Source organism: Adiantum capillus-veneris, chromosome 25 (genome assembly GCF_014529385.1).
Source record: "Adiantum capillus-veneris isolate H3 chromosome 25, ASM1452938v2, whole genome shotgun sequence".
NCBI lineage: Eukaryota > Viridiplantae > Streptophyta > Polypodiopsida > Polypodiales > Pteridaceae > Adiantum > Adiantum capillus-veneris.
Genome location: NC_140955.1, coordinates 72,339,927 through 72,365,225, shown reverse-complemented (window position 1 = coordinate 72,365,225; position 25,299 = coordinate 72,339,927). Strand labels below are relative to the sequence as shown.

At 39.1% G+C, this 25,299-nt stretch overlaps 2 pseudogenes; both read left to right on the top strand.

Annotated features, from left to right (window-relative positions):
• Positions 1–11,636: 11,636 nt before the first annotated feature.
• Positions 11,637–13,542, top strand: LOC147425091 (uncharacterized; annotated as a pseudogene).
• A 144-nt stretch (positions 13,543–13,686) lies between these two features.
• On the top strand, positions 13,687–15,760 carry LOC147425090 (uncharacterized; annotated as a pseudogene).
• The last annotated feature ends 9,539 nt before the right edge of the window (positions 15,761–25,299 follow it).

Genomic DNA, 25,299 nt, shown 5'->3' with positions numbered 1-25,299 from the left:
AAAATAACATGCCCTAAATAGAGAATCTCCTCCTTGAGAAAATCACACTTAGATTCTTTGGCATATAACTTCTGTTTTAGTAACAATTCAAACACCTGCTTTAGATGTTGTAAATGATCTTCTTCATCATCACTGTACACGTGAATGTCATCAAGAAAAAAAATAACAAACTTTCCTCAATATGGTCTCAAGACACTATCCATAAGTGTTATGAAAGTAGCTGGTGCATTGATCAACCCAAATGGCATAAAGAAAAACTCATAATATCCAAACCGTTTTTGAAATGTAGTCTTGGGTATATTTGTGAGCCTCATGCAAACTCGATGATATGTTGAACGTAAATAAGTTTTTTAAAATATGTGAGCATGGGTGAGATTATCAAATAGCCCATCCACTCTTGGAAATGGGTACTTGTTCTTAACAATAACCACATTCAATCCCCGATAGTCTATGCACATAGGCATGCTACCATCTTTTTTCTTCACCAATTAGATGGGAGATTTCATGCCTACGATAATATCGGGTAGGCCAAGGTCTAGGATGGACATGAGGTAAAGGGGAGTCCTATTATTAGGAGAGCCAAGGGCCTATATAGGGCACTGTTTAGTGGTGAATTATATGGTCGAGACCCCTTAGCCTTACACTGGTATCAGAGTTCACGAGAGGGGGGAGCTATGAAGGAGGGTGGAAAGCATAGCATGGCTCAATGCATGGCTTTGCATGTTCTCTCTCTCTCTCTCTCTCTCTCTCTCTCTCTCTCTCTCGCCTTTTGAGCCATGAAGGAGGAGACATGGGCATGGCCCCTTGGATACACAAGGTTGAGGAGGAGAGTTGGACATGGTTGTGGGAGCAACCACCTACACACATGGAGGAGGCTTCTTGACTGGAAACATAGGAATTGTGAGTGGGCTCAACGGGTGCACAAAAAGGAGAGAGAACTTTTGTTTCTGCAGTGATGGAATTCAATGGCTCTACACAACCTCGTAACCTCTATTGATGTCGTTGCTCTAACGATGCTACGTTGCCATCCATTTTCTTCTCAGAGTTTTGTTGGTGGGCCCCTTAATTTGGGGCACCCCCACCCAATTAAGGGCTGAAGCCCATGGCCAGGGCTTTCTAGTATCTATTCAAAGAGCATGTGCATGTTGCCATCCATTTTCTTCTCAGTTTTGCTGGTGGGCGCCTTAATTTGGGGCACCCCCACCCAATAAGGGCTGAAGCCCATGGCTAGATCTTGCTAGTATCTATCCAAAGAGAATGTGCATGGAGATGGTAGGTGATACTTTCAAATTGCAGTGGGTACAACAACCAAAGAGGGAAAAACCTATAGAATCTTTGCATGAAACAACTAGAGTCATGTGATCAAAGTCATACAACCTTAGAGAGAAAATATTCGAAGCTCACCTCATAGACTCCACAAAAGAGAAAAGACATGGTCATAGGCAAGTACAAAACTCCTATAGAATCCATGCAAGGCATAGTGGTGGCCATCAAGAAGCATCAACATGCAAAGATCTGTCAATCTATTAGCTCGACCCAATAATGAATCCAAGATAAATCTCATCCGGTACAATTCATTCAGATTTTATTTTTTGATTGTTGTCAAGTATTTGTAGAAAGTGGTACCACTTGCGTTCTTGCTTCCATGTGGTTTGAAGCCCTTACGATTTCATAAGATCAAACAGCAAGGCTTTATAGCACCGAAGTTTTTTATCATCATAGCTCTAAAGGAGGAAATATCTCATACCTTTCAAGGCGGATCTGTGAGGTCCCCAACCCATCGACACCAAACATTGGATGGGGTCCTTGACAGGTCTCTAGACCTAATAAAAATCAGAGTCTCTAAATCAAAAATATCCAAGGAATAGACCTTTACTATTGACAATGGCTTGGGTCAATAGCCCTCGAAGAAGACCTAGTCCTGTCTCGCAGTTATAGGTCCAAAACTATTTTGGCCCTATAACTTCCACAAGTTGGGCTAAGGTATCCTCAACCAACGCTTCTTCCCCCCTATCAGATGTGAGGGCATAGCCGCTAGTGGGCTCCTCTTCCAAGTGAATAAGTTTTCTAAACGTTTTTAGTGCGCAGGGATGGATAGTTACTTGACTAATTTGGTCCACCCATCCACAATTGAAAGCCTTAGTCAATCCCCACTTACCACCCGACACTCACACATGATTATTTTGTTTTTCTAATTACTACCACATTGTTTTAACATTTAAAATAATGGTTTCTTTTAACTTTTTGTCACAGTGATTCTTGCAATTCAATATTAAAGACAACATTGAAAAAGATTTTTTTAGCAAGCTAACATCTTTAAACTTAAGACAGGATACTGTCAATCAAAACATTGTCCATAATAACCATGACCAGTACTCTTCTTGTCTCAAGACCACCTAAGGGTGGAAAAACGACACCCATTCCTTATTCACAATTCGAGGTGGATAAACTCCCACCCAAGGTTCGTGGTGCCCATACAACCGTGCGGCTCTCCTAGGATAAAAACTGTATCCTAACTTATGTAGAAGCATCAAGACATGACACGAAGTACAAACTCATCGTTCATGGGGGTAATCGACTTATCTATGTGGCTGGAAAGCCATCATTATTCATCAAAATATACAAAGGAGTCAGAGGTGTCTTGAGACAAACTGTCTTAAGAATGATCGATCATATCTTTCCTAATTCAACTAGACTTAGCCCTAACAATTCTTTTCTAATTACAAACAATGCACGTTGGTTTCTTGGAAGTTATCTTCCGTTCCGGCCAATTATTCCTTTTCTGATTCTTACTCACTTATTACGTATGCAACGCTAACTTATAGAAGAACTTAAACTATTGAAAGACTTAATTGAATAATGGAAACCCACCTTGGACTGATCGAACATCTGCTGCTACGCTGGCGCTTGAAGACACTCCTCCGTAGGCCTACTACTAGGCCAGGCCTCGCCGTCGTGCGACGCTCTAGTTCGTTTTGGAGCTACATCCTCATCATCAGATGTAGGATTTTCTCGGGTCCTTTTTGGGTGCCATAACTTCTTATCCTTATAAAAAAGGATGTCTAATTGTTAGGTAAATTATCCTAAAGTTAGACTTAACGCAATCAAGGTTAAATTTGTAGTCTTAATTGGTAAATTATTGACCTAATAATTTCTTATTTTCCTATATCAAAATGTTTTTCAAAGCTTTCCTAAGGGTTTTCTAAGTTGTCCTAATTTTCTTATAATTTTCTATATCTTTTTTCTAATTTCCCTATCAAATTTTAAGCTTGGAATTTGCTTATTTTGAGCTTAATATCTATTCTATTTACTTTCTCTTAAAAATTTCATTTCCTCAACTTTATATCACTGATTTACCCTTGCTGTAATTTTCCTACAAACTTTTGATCCCACAGTCTATTTATTTTAATTAATCTTTTGCTAAAAATAGAACTTTTGGTCAGCTATAATTTTCTAAGCTAGCTAATTAACTATGGTATAATTATCACAAGTAGATAATGATATGTTTGCAACCTCTGGTAATTATCTTTTAATTTTTTAACTTAATAATGTAATTTCCATATTTAATTTCTAGCTAGAACTAGTATAATTTGACTTAGATAAATATCTATACTAATTTTCTAACCTTGACATATTTATCATGGCTTCTTTATCATGTAATATAACTCTCATAAATAGCATGTAATCATCTAACATGATTTAATAATTTTCCACTTTAATTTTTAGTTAGAATTAGTATATTTTGACTTAAATAAATATCTATACTAATTTTCTAACCTTAAGATAATTATCACGGATTTCTTATCATGTAATCTAACTCTAATACATAGCATGCAATCATATAACATAATTTACTAATTTCTCTTTCCAATTTACTACAAAAATCAAACAATACTAGCTAATATAATTAGCTAATCTAATTATCTATGCATGAAATATTTATCACAAGTTCCTAATAGTGATTTGTATTTTTGATAATTACTATATAATTATCTACGTAATTTAGATAATTTTACCCTTTAATTTATAGCTAAAATTAGTCTAATTTGACTTAGATAAATAGTTATATTATTTTTCTAGCCTCAATATAGTTATCATGACTTGTTTAACATGTAACCTAACTCTCATAAATAGTACATATTTATCTAAAATGTTTTTCTAATTTCCTTCTTTAATTTATAGCTAAAATTAGTTTAATCTGACTTACATAAATAGCTATATTATTTTCCTAACCTCAAGGTAATTATCACATCCTGTTCAACATGTAGAATAACTCTTCTAAATAGCACATACTTATCTAACATTTTTTTCTAATCTCCCCCTTTAATTTATAGAAAACATTAGTCTAATCAGTCTTAGATAAATAATTATATTATTTTTCTAACCTCAAGATAGTTGTCATGACTTGTTTAATATGTAAATTAACAATGATAATAGCATATAATTATCTAAAATGTTTTTATAATCTCTTCCTTTAATTTATAGCTAAAATTAGTCTAATCTAACTTAGATAAATAGCTACATTATTTTTCTAATCTCAAAATAATTATCACATCTTGTTTAAGCTGTAAAATAACTCTGATAAATAGTACATAATTATCTAACATGTTTTTCTAGTTTTCCTCTTTAATTTATATCTATAAATTTTAATTTTAGCTTAATTAAATACTTAGATTAAATATCTATTAATGAGTAATTTATCTTGTGTTTCTTATAGTATTTTTTAGCTGTGATAATTAACTTAAGAATTTTTTATTTAATTAAATGGTTTTTCCACCAATTTTTTGATTAAAAACAAATAATATTTGTCTAATTAATTACAAAAACTAATCAAAGAATTATGAGATAATTTTCCTAGCATTTTGATAGTTTAAAACAGCTTTGATAATTATTTTATACTAATCTAAGTTTAATTAGTATAATTACCCTTAATTTATGACCAAAAAGATTAATTGTAGTCCTAATATGTCTTAATAATTAATTATATTAATACTCCTAATCTTAACTAAGTAATTAGCAAAATATTAAGAATTAAGAGATTATTTTAGAGTGTAAATAAGTTTAATCCTTTCTAGTGATTTATGGGTAGAGTTTTCTCTCTATGTGAAAGAGAAATGGCCATGACTCCGAGTCTGTTACAAATTGTGAAGCAAGGGGTCATATTTATAGGTTTTTGGGCACTCACAGGCTGCAAATGGTATTAGCTCGCATCCCAAGGCAGCCCTACAGGTTCACAACCTCCCCCTACTACTAATGCCAGCCTGAGCAAGTTCATTATTGCCCCACACAGCCCCCCAGATACACAAAATCGATTTTCTGCTATTATCTGACCCTTTTCATGATTGATTTTAAAAATGTCTGCAATTATCTGTAAATATTTAGGGATTTTATGATAAAATTATTTTACAGTAATGATTACCAAAACCTTATAATTTAATTAATTAATTGAATTCATAATGTAAACTTTCAGGGGCCATAACTATGTCAGTTTTTATCGGGGACTTCAGTTATGAAAATTTCTAGCCCGGCCTTTGCTGTGCTTAAGATTTCAAAAATACCATTTTGTTTTGCTTTTGAGATAGTGTTTTTACCTAATTGCCTGATCAATGCTTTCTCCTAAAGCTTGAGTTCATTCGCTACAGCTAGAAAGGTGGAGACGTTACAATCACCCCAACTTAAGAATTTGATATGCCCTCATCTCAACCAAAACTGGAAAGTCTTTGAGAAAAACGGTTTCATTTTTCCAAGTGGCATCTTTAGTGGGATAATCTTTCACTTTACCAAGTGTTACTGATTACTCTAAGAGTTCTTTCTAGTTTCAAGGATTCAATCTGGTTGGAGTTACTTGCTAGTCAAATTTTCCCCAAGAAACTCTCAGTGTTGAGCCCATCTTAAAAACCTTTACAAACCAATTGTATCATCTCAAAAACCAAGTCAAATCAATTCCATAAAAGATCCATATATCCATCTTGTAAACATGAACACGCTCGGTCTAACTGACCATTCATAGCAATCAACATTCGACAAGTATCATGTATTCCAGCTTTACCAATCTGAACGCGCTCAGCGTGTTCTTGCCATTCTGAGTAATCTGCATTCAGCACAAGCTTCCACCATTGCATCAGAGGTACCCCCTCTGTGCTCTAACCTGGTTGGCTAACAATATGTAAAGGGTTTTAAGAAGTATCATACCAAGAGTTATTCTGGCTTCCTATTAGTCTCCTACATATCTAGGTCATTTTTCAAGGAAGGCTATCGTGTGCACAAGGAACGTGCGTTGGTTTTTTTGGTAACTATCTCATTCTCAAGATTCAAATTCTTGTCTTACTATCAAGAACCTCTTTCTCATTTGCTAGATCAACCCTTAATTTCTTGATTGAATGCTAATTTAAGAGGAATCCCTAACCCCGAGCAAATACTTCCGAGCGAACAGGAAACCGAGCGAATATATACAATAAAAAATAGCATATCAATATTGCAATAGTTCAAATATTAAACATAGAGTAGTAAAATGAACCAGTCATATCTTAATTTTTTTCAAATAAAAGAACCATACATACACATCTAATTCATTGGTACATACTAAAAAACTTGCTGAAAACCTTAGATATTCTCTTGCACAACAAGGCTCATCATAGGACCACAAAACACATGAAGTGCAAAACCTTCACACCCAAAGGCACGGCTATAGGGGCCATGACAAAAACCCCACAATGACAGACAAAAACTTTAGAGCACAAAACTTGATCTACTGCTGCGTGTTCGGTCGTACTCCACCGAGAGCTTGAAAGAGCTCTACCTTTGTCAAAGCCGCTTGGTGCATGAATTCATGGGCATGAGAGTCCAAACCTAGAACATGAAGAAACACATAGTATATATGCTTACATGGCACATATGTTAGCCTCTTGGACTCTCTCTTCTGAAAATCTTCACAAGTGCACCTTGGAAAATATGATAATGTCACAGAGTATGAAACTCCCTTTATCATTGAGCCCTCTGTGCCAACATGGAAAACATGTGTTTCATTGCACACAATAATAACTTCTTTAATCAATTCTGCCACCAAGCATATCCCCAAATCAATTCTTGTCTGAAATTCCTTTGTTAATTTGGATCGCCACTAGACAACCTTGCCATCCCTATATCTTGGTCGAAAGGCGCTCGGAACTCTATTTGCATCTCGAATCCCCCCATTCAGAACTACACCTCTTGCTCCATGTTGCTGGTGAAGCACAAATCCATTAGCTTGTAGTTGTTCTACGTCATATGGCACAAGATTAGTGCCATCAACGACACTCCAAACGCTTGGTGCACGTCCGGGTGGTCCCACCACCATGTCATGAATTTTCCATGTGTGAAAATTACTAGCATTGCAAAACCAAACATAACACTCTACTATCCCCCCGGGATTCGACCCAGATAATGGATATTTTCTTCGACCCCAAAAACAAGGTGCTGCAACCCCTCTCTTAATGTCATTAGAGCCTTCATTAATGAATCTTCCACATCTCTCTATTTGATCCTGCAAAATCCCAAAACATGTCATCTTAAGTCCAGGTTCAGTCCTCCTAAAAGCCCATACCGTCTTTGCAACTTTCACCTCTGGACAATATTTTGTATCCCATTGTACATTTGCATGTCTTTTTCCACTAATTTGCTTAGTAACTATAACAAAATCAGGTGTGTGGCTATCCTCCTCTAGCACAACACCACCATCCACAAAGATTGACCTCTTTTTCTTCACACTCTTCTCCCTGGTATATGACCTATTCATCTCTGGACTTTGCAAACCCATTTCTTTCATCGAAGAGTGAGAAATATTGATCAATTTTGCGGCACCCAAAGCTGTGGACGATCGATTAAAGAATCTCTGGGCAAGGTCTTGTATACCCGGACCACTGCATGTCTTTGCACCTTTAAGGTAAGCATTATACTTTACACTTTGTAGCACTGCCATTGGCATGTCTGCCCTTGCATCTTCATACAAACTATTTTTTTCTTTGAAACCATAGCATGCTCACATGCTAGCATGTTTGCTCTCAGACAAGTTAGTGTTAGGGATAAAAATTCTAGACTCATCTTGCATAACAAATCGTCCTCCCCAATGTGAAACTCTGACATCCCACCAAGCCAACCAAGTCTCTAGACATGAAACCTCTCCATAAATAGCATCCCCAGCTCTCCAATAGCGACGGAGTTCTTCCTTGCAAATTTCTGCTTGATTCTCTGACGATGCGATTCGCCAATTGCGGCATTTAATCTTGTGTTATTCTTGGGAGGAAGGCTTAATGCACTTCACAGTATGAGGGATCATGGATTTCTCCCAATGGAACACACATGATCGTTGGCAGGCATAGCCATATTGGGACCTCCAAAATAAACAGTTCTGACTGCTATCCAATTTGCATTTGCTTCATCAGCCATGAAACCTCTAAACTCGGGCTTATCATACCCTTGGACTTCAACCACCTTATTGAGCATCCTCCAAAACTCTATCTGTGCAAACTTATTCTCCACAGTAAATTCACACGTTGCAATTTTAAGAAGTTCACGAACAAACAGATCATAAACATGTGCAGGCATTGTTGGCCATCCATGCACACGATGCACATGATCAAAGTGCACCCACATGTGTTCCAAGTTTCCACCCTGGCGCATTTGATTAACTAGATCAACCCCACTTCCCGGACCAATGGTTGACATCTTAAATACATGTGGTTGTTGTCCATCTCCAAGTTGACCAGGAAAAAGAACATCGTGAATGTATGGATACCTACTCTTGCTCTTTAGATCAATCACAGCTTCTAAACCTTTTGCACTTATGTTTTTTGATCGTTTGGCACATTCCAAGCTTCTCTCAATCATTCGCTTGTTTTACAAAGGTGTGATTGTGTCAAGAAATTCAGCAAACTCACCGTCTTCAATACATTTGGTGTTCTCAGCATTCTCCATGACAAGCTTTTCCATTAAAAAATCTTGAGCAATTGTACGCTCCAACTGCTTCGCAGTGGTAAATGGATCTGCCAAAGCACGAGTTTGTAGCACTGATGCAACTTTTTCTTCATTTGATCTGGACGTACCTGCTCCACATGGATGGTGATGCTCACCTAAATGTAGCACGCATCGGGTCCAACTTTGCTTATCTATTGGCATACAGTAATAAATAATTTCAAGACAGATGGCCACACATTCAAGCATTTGAGAGAAATGACTGTATATCAAGGTGCCATAGTCAGGTGTAAGTATGCCTTGTGGGGAATACTTTGAAAGGCGACCACGCCAATGAACCTCATTATATAATCTAGTCCTTAGATAATATGGACAATCAATGTTATGACAGCACAAGTGACATGAGCATCGACTGAACCGAACAATGCCTGGAAAAGTGTCACCACTACATGTGACATATTCTGTCCACATGTGACTATCATTTCGTTGCTCCATCCCTATCATTCCATTGGCTGCTCCAGAAGGTGGCAACTGAAACGCAACATAGCCATCATAATGCATAGGCATCTCTTGGACTTGAATGATATTCTTTGCTTGTTTTAGTGCCAGATAAAGATTGCTCTACAAAGGCATTGAACGTATGATTTCAAGAACGCTAGAAGAACCAAGATTCTCAAACTCATCAAATTCCAAATCGACTATTGCTGGTGCAGACTTGATTCTACTGCCATGTGCAGTTGTCTGATTTGAAGCAATGCGAACCTTGAAGAACTGACACTGGTCGTGATTTAGAAGGAAAACCTCATCACCATTAGAAGTTTCAATTACTTCCATCTTTACCTTGTCGCCACTTAAAGTTAAGGGATGAAAATTAAAGGCAGTAGTTAATTCAAAATGTTGTCTCACAGAGGCTACAGGCAAGGCATATGTGCTACCTTCAAACATAAGAACAAGCTTTTGGCCACCTTACGGTCCATAGATAGTGATATGACTGGCCATCACATAAAACTATTTTAATGAAAGTTGGAGCAATAGGATTACTGCTCAAAAACTGTTGGATAATTGAGTTATGATGCTGGGTAGTACAAACATTAACCAAACTAGGAAAATTGGAAACGACCAAAGTTAATTGATTTACCTGCAATGTGTGATGGTGGAGACGTCGCAGCCGTCGAGCATTCAAGAACGTCTCCTATCAATCATGTAAAATTCCATTTTTCCATGTCACGTTCGAGTTGGTCATTTTTTACTTCAAATTAACACAGGCATTTTTTATGATAGACAGTCACTCTTCTTATGATAGACAATCACCACGATATTTGGAAGCAACATTTACGGCATTTATGACAAAATATTGGAGGTCTTTAAAGAACTTTGAATATTTGAGAGGTTTTTTTGAGAATTTTATATAAAGCAAAATTGCAGCAAAGAATAGTCATGAGCGACTCGTAGAGCTCGAAAAAAACCTATGTTTAGTGTAATCCCACCTTCAAATTTATAGATTTACCTCTTAATTTTTTATGAAGCTGAGAATACCTATAAAATTGTAGTAATATTCGTGCAATGTTAGAAAAAAACCGGGGTCTAGTGTATTTTAACCGGTTGAAATTATAAAATCCCGGAAAAACCGACAAAAGCTTCAAATTTGGTTCTAAAACCCGAGAGAATTTTGACCTAAAAACCGGGCTCGTTTTGACCCTTATTTTCCATCTCAAGTGCTTCTGCTATGTAGGTTTGGCAAGTTTTTAAACAAAAACGAATTTGTTGAGAATTGCACGACACAGACGGCATGACACAGGCGCAAGACACAGAGACCATGACAAATGCGCATGAGCAGTTTCTTCTCTGCTGCAAGTAGCGTGCGCCGGGGCGCGCTCGTTGCGGTAGCTATAGTTTCGTCTGTTGCCGTCAGTTCCATTGCGTTGCTACAATTTCGTTTGCTACCATCGTGCTGCTGTTCGGCCTGCGCTGAATCCATTGCCTGAGTGCGCTGTTCGGCCTGCTCTGATTCCATTGCCTGAGTGCACTCAGCATTTTCGACTGCCAACATAGGTAGATTTTTATTCACTAACATTTAGATATATTAGTAATAGTAATAAGGTTCAGTTCATGGCTAAGGGCAACGAACTCTCGACGATGTTTTAGGTAGATATGCCTTGGTTGCAATTTAGTTGATGATTTTTGTGGACGATGGCCGGCTTGTGAACTTTGGAGATGGTTTAGGCAGATATGCCTTGCTTGCAATTTAATTCATGCATTTCTTCATAATCGACAGCGTTTCGGCAAGGGGTAGCAAGTCTTCGCAGCTCTCAAGGACGTGAACATTACTTCTAGAATCTCAAAATGACACTGTTGAGGAAGGGGAAAATTTAAAGACATACTGTTGCGTTATTGTTGTGTCTTTTTGTCTAGAGAGAGAGAGAGATAGAGAGAGAGGGGTAACCTCAAGTATCGAACAAAATGTGTGACAGGTTAATTTCCTTCCATTTTCAATTTCCAAAATTCTTGTTGACCGTAAGGGGAAAAGTGTAAAAAGTAACCTAATCTCTAAACATTTACTCTTTCTGGGTTGTCGCAATGACCGAATGCCAGCGCGCGGCCCTATCAACAACAGGCTAGAAATTTTTCCGTAGTTGACTTGCTTAGCCAATTGCTTCCCACCAAATGGTGTTAAATAATGTATCATTATGTCCAACCAACAAGAGATTGTGCATTTTGTTTGTTTTTTTGCTAATACAACTTTATTTTAAATGTAGAGCTACTTATGCCATGTCTGCAAGTTTAATTTTAGCTTTGACTCATGTAGGTCAATTCATGACAAGGGCAATCGATGGTAGGCAAAAATGGTGCATCTAATCGAAGAGGGCGTCCTCCTGCCAGGTGTTTCAAAGTTTTAAATATCTGCAAATAAATATTCTTATGAATTGTTTACAATTTTTGATAATGTTGGAATAAATAAATAGCTTTGGTTTCTAAAATCTGTTGGAGATGTATCTCATGGGCTATGCATAGTGCTCTGAATTAAATTTTGTTTTGTTTTGTTATTTCATAACAATACTTTATGTTTCATTATATGCATCCGTCAACAACTAATTTCTTTTTGAAGGTTACTAAAAATGTTGAATTGTTTATTTACAATGGATCAGCCCTAGATCCCATGGTCGTGCCCGAAGAGGGAGGAGTAGTGACCAAATCTCTTATGGTCAGGTGGATAGTAGTGACCAAGTCTCTTCGGTTTCAACTACTATCATGGTAGAGGAGCAGGGATCTTTACATGAGATAGATGAGACACTAGCCCCTGAGGAGAACGGGTTGCAGATAGTCCCATGGGAGATAAGGGATGAGGTTAGTGCAACCGCAGAAACGGAGGATGAACAAAAAATCTTCATGCATAGGGGAGCAGATATGCTTGAGAGCACACATATATTTAGCTGCTTTGATTGTCCCTCTATTTCCTTGTGCAGATTGATTCCATATGCAAGGGTGAGAGGGTTGAGAGACGATCTTAGTGGGTTGAAGCCTGCCTTCGCAAAAGAAGGCTACATGCCAGAAAAAGGAGCTTTCATTGTCTCTTTATTGACATGCAAAAGAGAGGAGAGCCTTGTGACAGGTATGTCAATACTTTCTATCTTTCTGCCATTGTTCACATTCTTTGGATTTTGTTTAAAGTTTCACATTTGTGTCTACTCAAGATGAGATCAAAGAAACATGGGGACCTCTATGGAATGAGATCAATGATGAATTCGAATGTGAATTGAAAAAGAAACCAAAGTTTCAAGATCTTGTCAATCACATGTTCTATGTTTGGGAAGGGAATCATCGTACTATGGCATGGACAGTGGCAATTAAAGAAAGGTTTTCCACTTCTAAGGAGAAGCATTGTCGTGTTTTGTGCACTATCATTGATCCTACCAAAGTGCCTGAGATTGCGTTGCTAAGCAGTTTGCAAAGAATGAACTTGTAAGTGTTTCTCTTGTTCAACTATGCTAGTATTTAAGTTATCGTATATTTGAATGCTTACATGATATATCAATGCAGCATGAATACTCATGCTCTGGTTGCCACTCATCTTCGTGATGAGATCGTTAATACCACACACATTTGTGCGGCGGATCATGTGATGTACTTAAATAGTTTACTCGAAAAAGATCAAAATCTTATTGCCGCCGTACGGAAAAAGTATGCCAAAGGTTCCGAGCCTTGGTATCCGCTCACTCGACGTTACCTTGGCAGATTGTTCTATGATGTATGAACCAAATTAAATGCTTTCTTTTGTCATTGGTATGTGTGATTAGTAATATAGTCTTTCTTATTTTGGATTTTAGATTCAAATGACAAAAGGGAAAGAGAAGAGAATATCGAATGTGAAGCATGGTTTGTCTAACGCAGACTTCAAAAAGGAAGAGGAGAGAATTCACCAAGAGATCACACTTAAATATCAAGATCGTATTGAGAAGGTACCTTTATTTTTTTGCATCTACTCTTTGTTTGTGGCGAATGGTACAATATGTAGTTAGAGTAATTGTCATTTTTATACTCATATTGCAGTTACTTAACATTGTGGATCCCAACCTTGGGGGATGGATTGGCTAGCAAGGGTTTTGTCTCTGAAATGGGGTAATGATAGCTGGGCTACATCGGAGAAATTGAACTTAATAGCACTCCAAGATGCTCCCGTTCAAAACAAGATTCATTGGATTTCTTTGGTTGAAGCAGACAAGATTACAAGGGGTGCATATGGTCTAAAGAAAGGAGATCGCGTCCTCCGCATGTAAGATGATCCTTGATAATTAATCTTGAATTTGTTGTACTGTCCTTTTTTTCTCTCACTCTTTTTGGAATTGTAGGTGGCTTCGTAGAGAGGGTTTTTTGGAACGAGTCTTTGAAAGAGCATTTCCGATTGTGTCAGATCTTATGGATGTGCCTGGCGTTGTGTCTTTTCCACATGACTCTACCCTCACATTCTATTTTGAGGAGATAAAATTTGAAGCCAGGCCCTTTTTGTTTCCAATTGAAGTGTCTCTTGGAGCAAAGACGAAGGATGTGGAGAAGTAGGCATTGAAGAAGGTAGATACATTACGAATGGTAGCACAACGTTTGTTTTTCAGGTGAACAATTTATTAATTGCAATTTTATTAATTTGTTATGTTTATGTGATGAGATTCATGTAACTTGTTAGCTGTTCATTGTAGATTCCTTAGGTATCCAAGAATGTGTTCCCTGCCATGCCTTTTTTGGCAAGACAGTGGACTCAGATGGCTACTCAAGACACATGCATGTACCCCTCTAGTATGCGCATCTTGAGTGCATGGGAGATTGAGAATTGTCAGTGGTGGATAGATATGGAAAAAGGACATGTTCTTGGTCGTGAAAGAGAGCTGCATGACACGATGTCGAGGGATGCTGTGATACAAAATCCACCAGCAGAGATAGACGAGAGGAAAGACATGCAGGTGTGTTTCAATCTTTGGCATGCCAAACAACCATAAGTTAGTAGTATTTTGACTTAAAATGTTTTGTTTAAGATGCGCGCAACTCTCAAAAGGAAAAGGAAACATTTGTGGATACGATCGTAGAGGAGGATGTGGGCTCAATGCCTGGTATGTCTTATAAAAGTTTGTTAATTATTTCCAAAAATATGCTTCATAGATGAATAATTTTATCTTGTTGTGATGCTCCAGTGTCTTCTGGCACCATCATGGCTAGGAAGACCATCTCATTTGTTTATCTTGTGGAGTCTCCACTACAAAACATATCTAGTTTTGTTGACACACGGTGCATGTCCATAGTGGGGGACTACATTGCCATTGCTGCAGACTTCAGAACGGGAGTTCGGAATCCCATATGGGTCCCTATACATGAGCATCTTTCACGGGCACGTTCGGAGGCTACACTATATACTCGCGCGAGGAGAGCCGTTCCATGGGCTGCTGATTTCATTTTCTTGGATCTCCCCTTTGGTGGGTCTCTAGTAGGCTCCTCTACTCTACCTAAATGGGACATTTGCAGTGAGGATCATATGCGTGCTGGAGTTCATTTGGCATTCTCGACGCTAGCAGATTCAGGCTGGCTTCTAATCATGGTGTCTACGGCGGGTGAGATCCTTTTGTTTATGATCATGCCATAAGATAGTAATAATCATTGTAAGTGTTTGTAATAATTAATGCTTTGAACAGGAGAGGCCATTGGGTGGGTGGAGAGGTTTTGTTGTGCTGCAGAGATAGTTGTTCATCAACGTATTGTAGTACTCCATCATGGAGCCTATGGTCATTTTGAGAGTTTTGGTGGTCCTATTGAGGTGACACACTTGCTTTGTATTAATACTCTAATGATTTATGTTGTTTCTTTCTCTAACCGTGCCTCTTTTGTTACAGTGTCTTTGCTCTCTGCTATTTATGGCTCATCGAGTAGGTATGCGTCCACCATGCTTCGTAGCAGAGAGCACTGTCTTATTTTCTCACCTTGGCATGCAGCCATCGGATTATTTTATGATGCATCATGTTCCGGAGCTCTCTCAAGCTAGATCATCATCATGCGAGCCATTGCGAGGTGGATTGCAGCGGAGCCATTCTTTTGTTTCATGCTTTGTGGAGATCCTAGTGAGGCCCACATCTTACTATGCCATTGACATTGCTTATGTTTTTTTATCCTTTTGATGTCAACATTGGTATTTATTGTTTATGGATATTGCTTCTGTCTTGTTTAGTATTTTGTCATGATGATGCATTTTCTTGTTGGTTGGAAGTTCCATGCCAGTCTACGCAGAGGAGATGGCTCAGAGCATGGAAGCGAACATGCGATACGATTCTGAAATCTGTGAGACACTTCGGAGACAGAATGTCTACATCGAGGATGAGTGTGAGAATTGAGAGATTTGTAGCATATGGTTCTTGTCATGTTTTGATGAAAAATTTTGAGTCGATGTTCTAATGTTTTAAGTCGTGGATGAGAAGTATTCACTCTTTGGAACAATTTGGTTAGAATTTCAAATCCTCCTGTGAGGTGCCTTAAATGGCTAATGGGTTTGTTTTGAAATATTGACCTATGTACAAAGGAAGCTCTGTCCATTTTGTCATAATAATCAATATCTAATTCTTCTAAATGATTTTCTCATATTAAACTGATCATTTAATGTGGGGAAGTGCCAAGGGAGAAAAAGCTAGAATATTGGTTAAGTTAGCAGACCGGCCACAGTAGGGATCCAAAGGAGGGAAAATAGGGATCCAAAGGGGGGGCCATCTGCAAAAGAGCCATGTGAAACAACGGGCTAAAAAGACCCTAAGGTTCAGCCCATTAAGACTTCCAAAATGCTAAGGTTCCAAAATTCAAAGGTTGTGTCCAAAGGTCAACCTTAGGGAAAATTGGATGCTTAGTGTGTGCCCAAAAAGTCTTTCTACATCCCTACATGGGAGGGGGCGAGCCCCAAAGCTAGGGGATGAGAGAGAAAGCCACACACACACACACAGGCTCCCTTTTCACAAAGGGAATGAGGGACACATGTCAGCTCCCTAGGCCAGATGCCCACAAGGTATGCCCAATTCCTATTGGAAGACCCTTGAAGTGGACCAATGAGAATTAGGCTAGAGTAAATCTAGTTTAATTAATTTAAAAACATTTAATAAAAGAAACCAATAAGAATTAAGTGTCCTAGAAGACTATTGGGCAGTCTCCCAAGGGGTCCAATGAGCATTCAGGAGCCCCATGGCTTGCCTGATTCCTATTGGCCAGGAGGCAAAGGGGTCCAATGAGAGTTTAGTTTAATTATTTAATTATCTAAAGCTCTCACAAAAGGGGAAAGGGGGACACATGTCAGAAGGCTATCACTTATGCTGCTTAATCCTTATTGGCTTGACCTGGGGAGGTCCAATGAGGCAAAAGCCAGACTAACTTAGCAGCTAGGGCTCGCCCAAGAGAGAGAGGGGGCTGATTTTTGCTTGGCATTGGACACTCACACTCTCACACTTGACCATGTGAGAAGGGAAAATACTCTATCTCCTCCCAAGCTTTAATGGAGAGCTCATCACCTACTCCAAGCTTGTGAGATAGAAGCCTACATCAACACTCTCTTGGCATGTGGATGCAAATCCAACCAAGAGCCAAGCTTCAATGCATGCTCATCTTCTCTACCAAGCTAATTACTAAGCTAAGCTATGCTAATATGAGTGATTATGTGAGGAGATGTACTTCTTTCTCGTAAGATACTTCTTTTTCCTCTCAATCTACTCTCATACCCTGCTAGCTCTCACCATCTTCGAAGGTGTGTGAGGTCTTGGGTCTGAGAACGGGGATAATTCAAGTTGTGTTTGATTAAGTGTTTTGCTTGGTGTATGAAGCTTCCATCTTCATTGCACTAGCTAGTCTTGAAGGAACACAAAGAATTGTATTGTACAATGTCTCTCTTGATGGGAGAAACCATAATACAAAGCCTTTTGGAGGGGGGACCGGCTCCATGCAAATCCGGTCCTCAACTGTTGTCAATAGCTTAATTGCTCTCTCTTTTGAAAGTATTGTCGATGCTATCTAACTAGGTGTTATGCTTTTTGTTGCTCTCTCCATTAAGCACTCTTATAATTCTCATTAGGAATCTATTCTAATGAAATGCCCACTATGTTCATGCTAATTTCCGCTACAAATAAGATTTTAGGCCATTAAATGTTACATTGGTATCAGAGCTCAAGGTTTCTCTTTTCTTGCTCAAGAAGGGAGGTCCTCAAGCTAGCTACAAATGGTTGGTATTATTAATTGCCTGTGAGTAAGTAGAATAGGGATTTTTCAGCCTTTCAGTGCGCCTGCCTTTGTGCAGTTAACGGGGCATCACCGTCGAGAGCTATGGTCTTAATAATGGAGTCCTACGGGGCTTGCCTACGGCTTAACCACTATTGAGCTATTAGAAGCTTGACAGGAGCCGGTGCTGTTTTGGTGTCGAAAGACCCTCTCTTCTATTCCTTGCAATTAATGGTATTCGAGCCGCGGGTACAGTAGCTTGAGTGCTTTTTCTAAAGGGATAAAGAGGAGTAGCAACTAGGGCTTGAAGTGCCAAAGTACACCTAAAAGTTGTTAGAATGGCTGACAATATTAAAGAGAGTGAAATTAATGTTGATAACTTTGATTTTGCTCATGAGCAAGCTACTAATGATGCTTCAATGTTTGTTAATTATCTTGTTTCTAGGCTTCAACAAGCCATGGGCAATCCATCTCTCCAAAGTGAAGTGCAACGGTAGCTCCGTGCTCACGGGATTCTCCAAGCTCATCACCATGACGAGAGAACACCTAGGAAGCCTCCTTGTGAGACTACCAAAAGAGGTCTCTCTCCGATTCGGGAAGAAGAAGAGAATCCATATGAAGGGCTCAAGAACTTACTTCTTGATGATGCATCTCCTTCCCAAAGGAGAACTCAAGAGCCTCCACCGAAGGAACGAGAAAGAAGCGAGTCTCCCGCCACCTCGACGGAGATGGCTCCACGAAGACGGCGGGCTAAACGCTCTCCATTACCACCAAAGCGGAGAAGACCATCACACTCTTCTCCACGCCATAATTCAAAGAGGGATGATAAAAAGCAAGAGAAGAAAAAGGCGAGAAAGAGGACACCCTCTTCTCCATCTTCTTCATCCTCTTCCTCTTATGAAAGCTATGGTGAAGACGACAAAGATCAAGACAAGAAAAAGGCGAGAAAGAGGTCACCCTCTTCTCCACCTTCTTCAAATTCTTCATCTTCTGAAGAAAGTGATGGTGCAACTTTTGAACCATCAAAAAGAAGAGGCCATAGGAAATCCTATGCCGCATGGAAGAGGTCGTCCAAGCTGAAGAAATTCAAAGAGGGAGGGAAGAGCATCTCTTTCCTTACCTATGATGGCACCTTCGGTGCTACAGACAAAGTTTTGGCCTTTATCCAGCAATTCGATGCGGCGTTTGGAGATGAGGGCTTCACGGAGTCCTCTAAGCTACGCCATGTAGCTATGCACTTTCAAAAGTCCGCCAGACAATGGTGGTCTAGCCTACGAGCCAACGGTGAAGCTCCACGAACATGGAAGGCTTTAAGAGCTTCCATTATGAAGCAGTTTTTGGCCACCGATGCCAAAGACAAAGTACTCACCGAATGGCGAAGCTTAAAGCTCTCTCCCAATGAATCCATCCACAAATATGTAGACAAGTTTTGGGACCTACAACTCAAAGCCACTGTCTTCAAAAAGTTGGATTTTGGAGAGCAAAAGCAACAATTTTGTGCGGGCTTAACCGAAGAAATGGCGGAGTATGTCAACTCCCAAAGGCCACGTACCATATCGGCGGTAATACACCATACTATGGTGGCCTCGCGAATCAATTTCCAAACGGGGGGTAAAAGAAATAATAAGCCCCCGGAAAACAAAGGTTCCAATGAGCCTAAGGGGAAGGACAATGTCCAAAAGTCTCCTAAGGGCAATTCGAACAAAGCTAAAGAGAAGGGAGTTTACAAAGGAAAGAATAAACTCTCTCCTGAAGAGCTTGAGCGTTATCGTAAAGATAACCGGTGTCTCAAGTGCGGCGAACAAGGGCATGCGTACCGCGCTTGTCCCCAAAAGAACAACCGCCAAGATCCTCCTAGAGCTTCTTTGGTTGAAATCCAAGAGGAGGAGATTCACCAAACTCACCACAAAGGATCTCCTCTATGCCATGCTTGGGGAAAGGTAAGAGAACATGATGCTTTTATTCTCTTTGACCCTGGTTCTACTCACAATTTCATATCTATGGAGTTAGCCACCAAGCTAGGCATACAATCCTACGAGATGGGAGATATCCTATCCGCAGACAGTGCCTTCAAGGGGCAAGAAGCTTCAGTCACTCCCTTAATCGGGAAATTGAGGCTTCATGTCCAAGGCTATGTGGACAAAGAGGATTTCTTTAAAAAAGACTATCAAAGCCCATCAAATGGCAACCCTCTTCATTTCACAAATTTTCAAGTACCATGGCTTGCCAATGTCCATAGTGTCGGATAGAGATCCTAGAATGACCAGTAATTTCTGGAAGGGTCTCTTTGAGAATTTAGGAACAAGGCTAAACTTCTCTTCGGCCTATCATCCACAAACTGATGGCCAAAGTGAAATAGCTAACCTAACTATTCTCGATCTACTAAAAGCCTATGTAACGGAAGTAGATCAAAGATCCCAATGGGAGAAGTACTTACCCTTAGTAGAGTATGCTTACAATAACACTGTACATACTTCTACAGGAAAAGCACCTTTCGAGGTAATTGAGGGAAGATCAAAAAGTCCCTTGCTACTTAAGGTACATGGGAAGATCTTCGCTGCAGATGAGTATAGCCGAGACCTACAAGAATCTTTCCAAAAGATTAAGGATGCTATCTCTATCTCACAGCAAAGGCAAAAGGCTGCTGCTGACAAGCACAGAAGAGCCCAAGCCTTTAAAGAAAACGATTGGGTCTTGTTAAAGTTTCCCAAGGCTCGATTAAGGCACACGACGGGCAAGAATCCTACGGGCCACCAAAAGTACTATGCTAAACTAGCAAAAAGGTACTATGGTCCCTTCCAGATTCTTAGGCCAATCAATGAGATGGCCTATCAACTTAAGTTGCCCAATCATTGGCTCATACACAATGCTTTTCATGTGAGCCTTTTGAAGCCTTACAAAGGAGAGCCACCTCAAGAACCAACTATTGAAGACCCACCGGAGATCGAGGACCACGAGGAGGTGCTACAGCCCGAGTCCATTCTCCGACATGAAGACAAGGTATTAAGAGGCGGTAAGACTATCCGACGATATCTTATTAAGTTTAAGAATTATCCTTTTGAAGATACTAGATGGATGCAAGGCATACAATTAAAGGATAACCTAAACCTTGTCAATGCTTACAATGCTTCCCAAGAGTAAGCAAGTGTACAAAATGTTAAAAATGAACAAAATTTTTTTTGTCTTATAAGACTCTCTTTTTCTTTATTTGTGCACAAAGATGAAGTAGTATGCATGCTTAGATCAAGTTTGCGGAGACGACGTCTCCGGAACACCAAGTAGAGCTTGTCACTCTACTATGGAAGACTGATAGGACTAATGTGCAGACATGCTTGCGGCAGCCTCAGGCTCTCAAGCGCCAAATGGACTAGTCATCCATTATGGAATGATGTCGTAGGGTAACATAGAATTCTCTACCCGCTAAGAAAAGGACTCATGCATATGCTTTATCTTCTCTAGACCATAGTCGAGGACGACTATGATTTCAAGAGAGAGGTAATGTCATAATAATCAATATCTAATTCTTCTAAATGATTTTCTCATATTAAACTGATCATTTAATGTGGGGAAGTGCCAAGGGAGAAAAAGCTAGAATATTGGTTAAGTTAGCAGACCGGCCACAGTAGGGATCCAAAGGAGGGAAAATAGGGATCCAAAGGGGGGGCCATCTGCAAAAGAGCCATGTGAAACAACGGGCTAAAAAGACCCTAAGGTTCAGCCCATTAAGACTTCCAAAATGCTAAGGTTCCAAAATTCAAAGGTTGTGTCCAAAGGTCAACCTTAGGGAAAATTGGATGCTTAGTGTGTGCCCAAAGAGTCTTTCTACATCCCTACATGGGAGGGGGCGAGCCCCAAAGCTAGGGGATGAGAGAGAAAGCCACACACACACACACAGGCTCCCTTTACACAAAGGGAATGAGGGACACATGTCAGCTCCCTAGGCCAGATGCCCACAAGGTATGCCCAATTCCTATTGGAAGACCCTTGAAGTGGACCAATGAGAATTAGGCTAGAGTAAATCTAGTTTAATTAATTTAAAAACATTTAATAAAAGAAACCAATAAGAATTAAGTGTCCTAGAAGACTATTGGGCAGTCTCCCAAGGGGTCCAATGAGCATTCAGGAGCCCCATGGCTTGCCTGATTCCTATTGGCCAGGAGGCAAAGGGGTCCAATGAGAGTTTAGTTTAATTATTTAATTATCTAAAGCTCTCACAAAAGGGGAAAGGGGGACACATGTCAGAAGGCTATCACTTATGCTGCTTAATCCTTATTGGCTTGACCTGGGGAGGTCCAATGAGGCAAAAGCCAGACTAACTTAGCAGCTAGGGCTCGCCCAAGAGAGAGAGGGGGCTGATTTTTGCTTGGCATTGGACACTCACACTCTCACACTTGACCATGTGAGAAGGGAAAATACTCTATCTCCTCCCAAGCTTTAATGGAGAGCTCATCACCTACTCCAAGCTTGTGAGATAGAAGCCTACATCAACACTCTCTTGGCATGTGGATGCAAATCCAACCAAGAGCCAAGCTTCAATGCATGCTCATCTTCTCTACCAAGCTAATTACTAAGCTAAGCTATGCTAATATGAGTGATTATGTGAGGAGATGTACTTCTTTCTCGTAAGATACTTCTTTTTCCTCTCAATCTACTCTCATACCCTGCTAGCTCTCACCATCTTCGAAGGTGTGTGAGGTCTTGGGTCTGAGAACGGGGATAATTCAAGTTGTGTTTGATTAAGTGTTTTGCTTGGTGTATGAAGCTTCCATCTTCATTGCACTAGCTAGTCTTGAAGGAACACAAAGAATTGTATTGTACAATGTCTCTCTTGATGGGAGAAACCATAATACAAAGCCTTTTGGAGGGGGGACCGGCTCCATGCAAATCCGGTCCTCAACTGTTGTCAATAGCTTAATTGCTCTCTCTTTTGAAAGTATTGTCGATGCTATCTAACTAGGTGTTATGCTTTTTGTTGCTCTCTCCATTAAGCACTCTTATAATTCTCATTAGGAATCTATTCTAATGAAATGCCCACTATGTTCATGCTAATTTCCGCTACAAATAAGATTTTAGGCCATTAAATGTTACACATTTTTTTTCAAAAACTAGTATTATGTTTTTCTTTGTTTCCTTGTTAGGTCATATGTATTGACAATGCGTTGGAGGGGGAAAGTCTACATCGACAATGAATGTGACTAGTCAATCATAAGAATTGATAAATTTGTAGCATTGATGTTAGAATGGTAATTCATGTCTTGTTATTTTCATATGGTTCTCAGCATATTTTGATGGAAACTTTTGAGTTGATGTTCCAATGTTTGGAGTCGTGGATGAGAAGTATTCACTCTTTAGAACAATTTGGTTACAATTTCAAATCCTCCTGTGAGGTGCCTTAAATGGTTCATGTGTATGTTTTGAAATATTGATCCATGTACAAAGGAAGCTCTGTCTAATTTTTTTCAAAAACTAGCATTATGTTTTTCTTTGTTTTATTGTTAGGACATATGCATTGAAAATGCATTGGAGGGGGAAAGTCTACATCGACAATGAATGTGACTAGTCAATTGGAATTGAGAAATTTGTAGCATTGATGTTAGAATTGAAATTCATGTCTTGTTATTTTCATATGGTTCTCATCATATTTTGATGGAAACTTTTGAGTTGATGTTTCAATGTTTTGAGTCGTGGATGAGAAGTATTCACTGTTTGGAACAATTTGGTTGCAATTTCAAATCCTCCTGTGAGGTGCCTTAAATGGTTCATGGGTATGTTTTGAAATATTGATCCATGTACAAAACAAGCTCTGTCCAATTTTTTTCAAAAAGTAGCATTATGTTTTTCTTTGTTTTATTGTTAGGTCATATGCATTGACAATGCATTGGATGGGGAAAGTCTACATCGACAATGAATGTGACTAGTCACTCATAAGAATTGAGAAATTTGTAGCATTGATGTTAGAATTGAAATTCATGTCTTGTTATTTTCATATGGTTCTCATCATATTTTGATGGAAACTTTTGAGTTGATGTTTCAATGTTTTGAGTCGTGGATGAGAAGTATTCACTCTTTGGAACAATTTGGTTACAATTTCAAATCCTCATGTGAGGTGCCTTAAATGGTTCATGGGTATGTTTTGAAATATTGATCCATGTACAAAAGAAGCTCTGTCCAATTTTTTTCAAAAACTAGCATTATGTTTTTCTTTATTTTATTGTCAAGTCATATGCATTGATAATGCATTGGAGCGGGAAAGTCTACATCGACAATGAATGTGACTAATCATAAGAAATGAGAAATTTGTAGCATTGATGTTAGAATTGAAATTCATGTCTTGTTATTTTTATATGGTTCTTGTCATGTTTTGATGGAAACTTTTGAGTTGATGTTCTAATGTTTTGAGTTCTGGATGAGAAGTATTTACTCTTTGGAACAATTTGGTTAGAATTTCAAATGCTCATGTGTGGTGCCTTAAATGGCTATTGGTTTGTTTTGAAATATTGATCCATGTACGAAGAAAACTATATCCATTTTTAGAAAAGAAACTAATATTGTGTTTTGCATAGTTCGCTTGTTAGGCCATATGCATTGACAACAACACCATCATAGATATTCACTCGGGTTCTTGTATGCTCGCTCATGATTGCTCAGGCTACGGTAGAACTCCTAATTTGACTTTAGATTCCTTAAGTAATTTTGGGAAAGAAAATAATGTATACCAGTATAATATATAACTAACTCAAAGTTTTACATTATCGATTTATAGTGGTTCACAAAATTGCCTATTTTTGTTGAGCTCTAGGATTACTAATTGTAGCCAAGCTATGGCTCTTTCATCTTCCTCATTCATTAAGGTTGGTTCTCCCATGATTGCATAAGATTTGGCTCCTCTTGCTCTTCCTCTACCTCGTCCTCCATTTCTACCTCCTCTTACATTGTCTCCTTGATTTTGACGAATGGCTCTAGTAGTAGTTCGAGGGTTTTCCTCTTTAGAACAATTATTTATATAGTGCCCCATTTGATTGCATCCATAGCACCTAACGTTTGGGAAGGTCTGCTCCAGGTTCACCGCTGCAACTACTCCACGTTGTTGATATCCTTGGTTGAAATTTCCCCTGGCTCTTCCCCTAAAGTTATTAAATCCATTATAGTTCCTTGTAGAGTTCGTTCCTTCAGTTGCAAGAGGCTTGGCCGTGAGAAGGGCATCCTGTATTGATGTAGGCCTCATGGCCTCAAGACATGTACTCAGGGGTTTGTTGTTGAGGCCTTGACAGAAACGGGTAATTTGTTGCTCCATGGTCATCTGGGGATCATAACATCGTAAAGACACAAACTTGGTGTAATAATCCTCTAATGAAAGTCCTAATTGGTGTATACCAAAGAATTAATTCATCTTAATAGCCTGATGTGTAGGAGGGAGATAGTGTTCTTTGATTGCTTGCTTCATTTTCTCCCAAGCCGGACTACTCATGGGATTATCTATGCAGTGTTACTTCCACCAAATTTTGGCATCTCTGCTGAGACGGAACATACCCAACATTGTTTGGTTTTCCTAAGCAGTTTATGCAGCTTTAAAATAGTCGTCCATAGCATCTAACCACGCTTTGGTATCTCGCTCTAAAAGGTAGA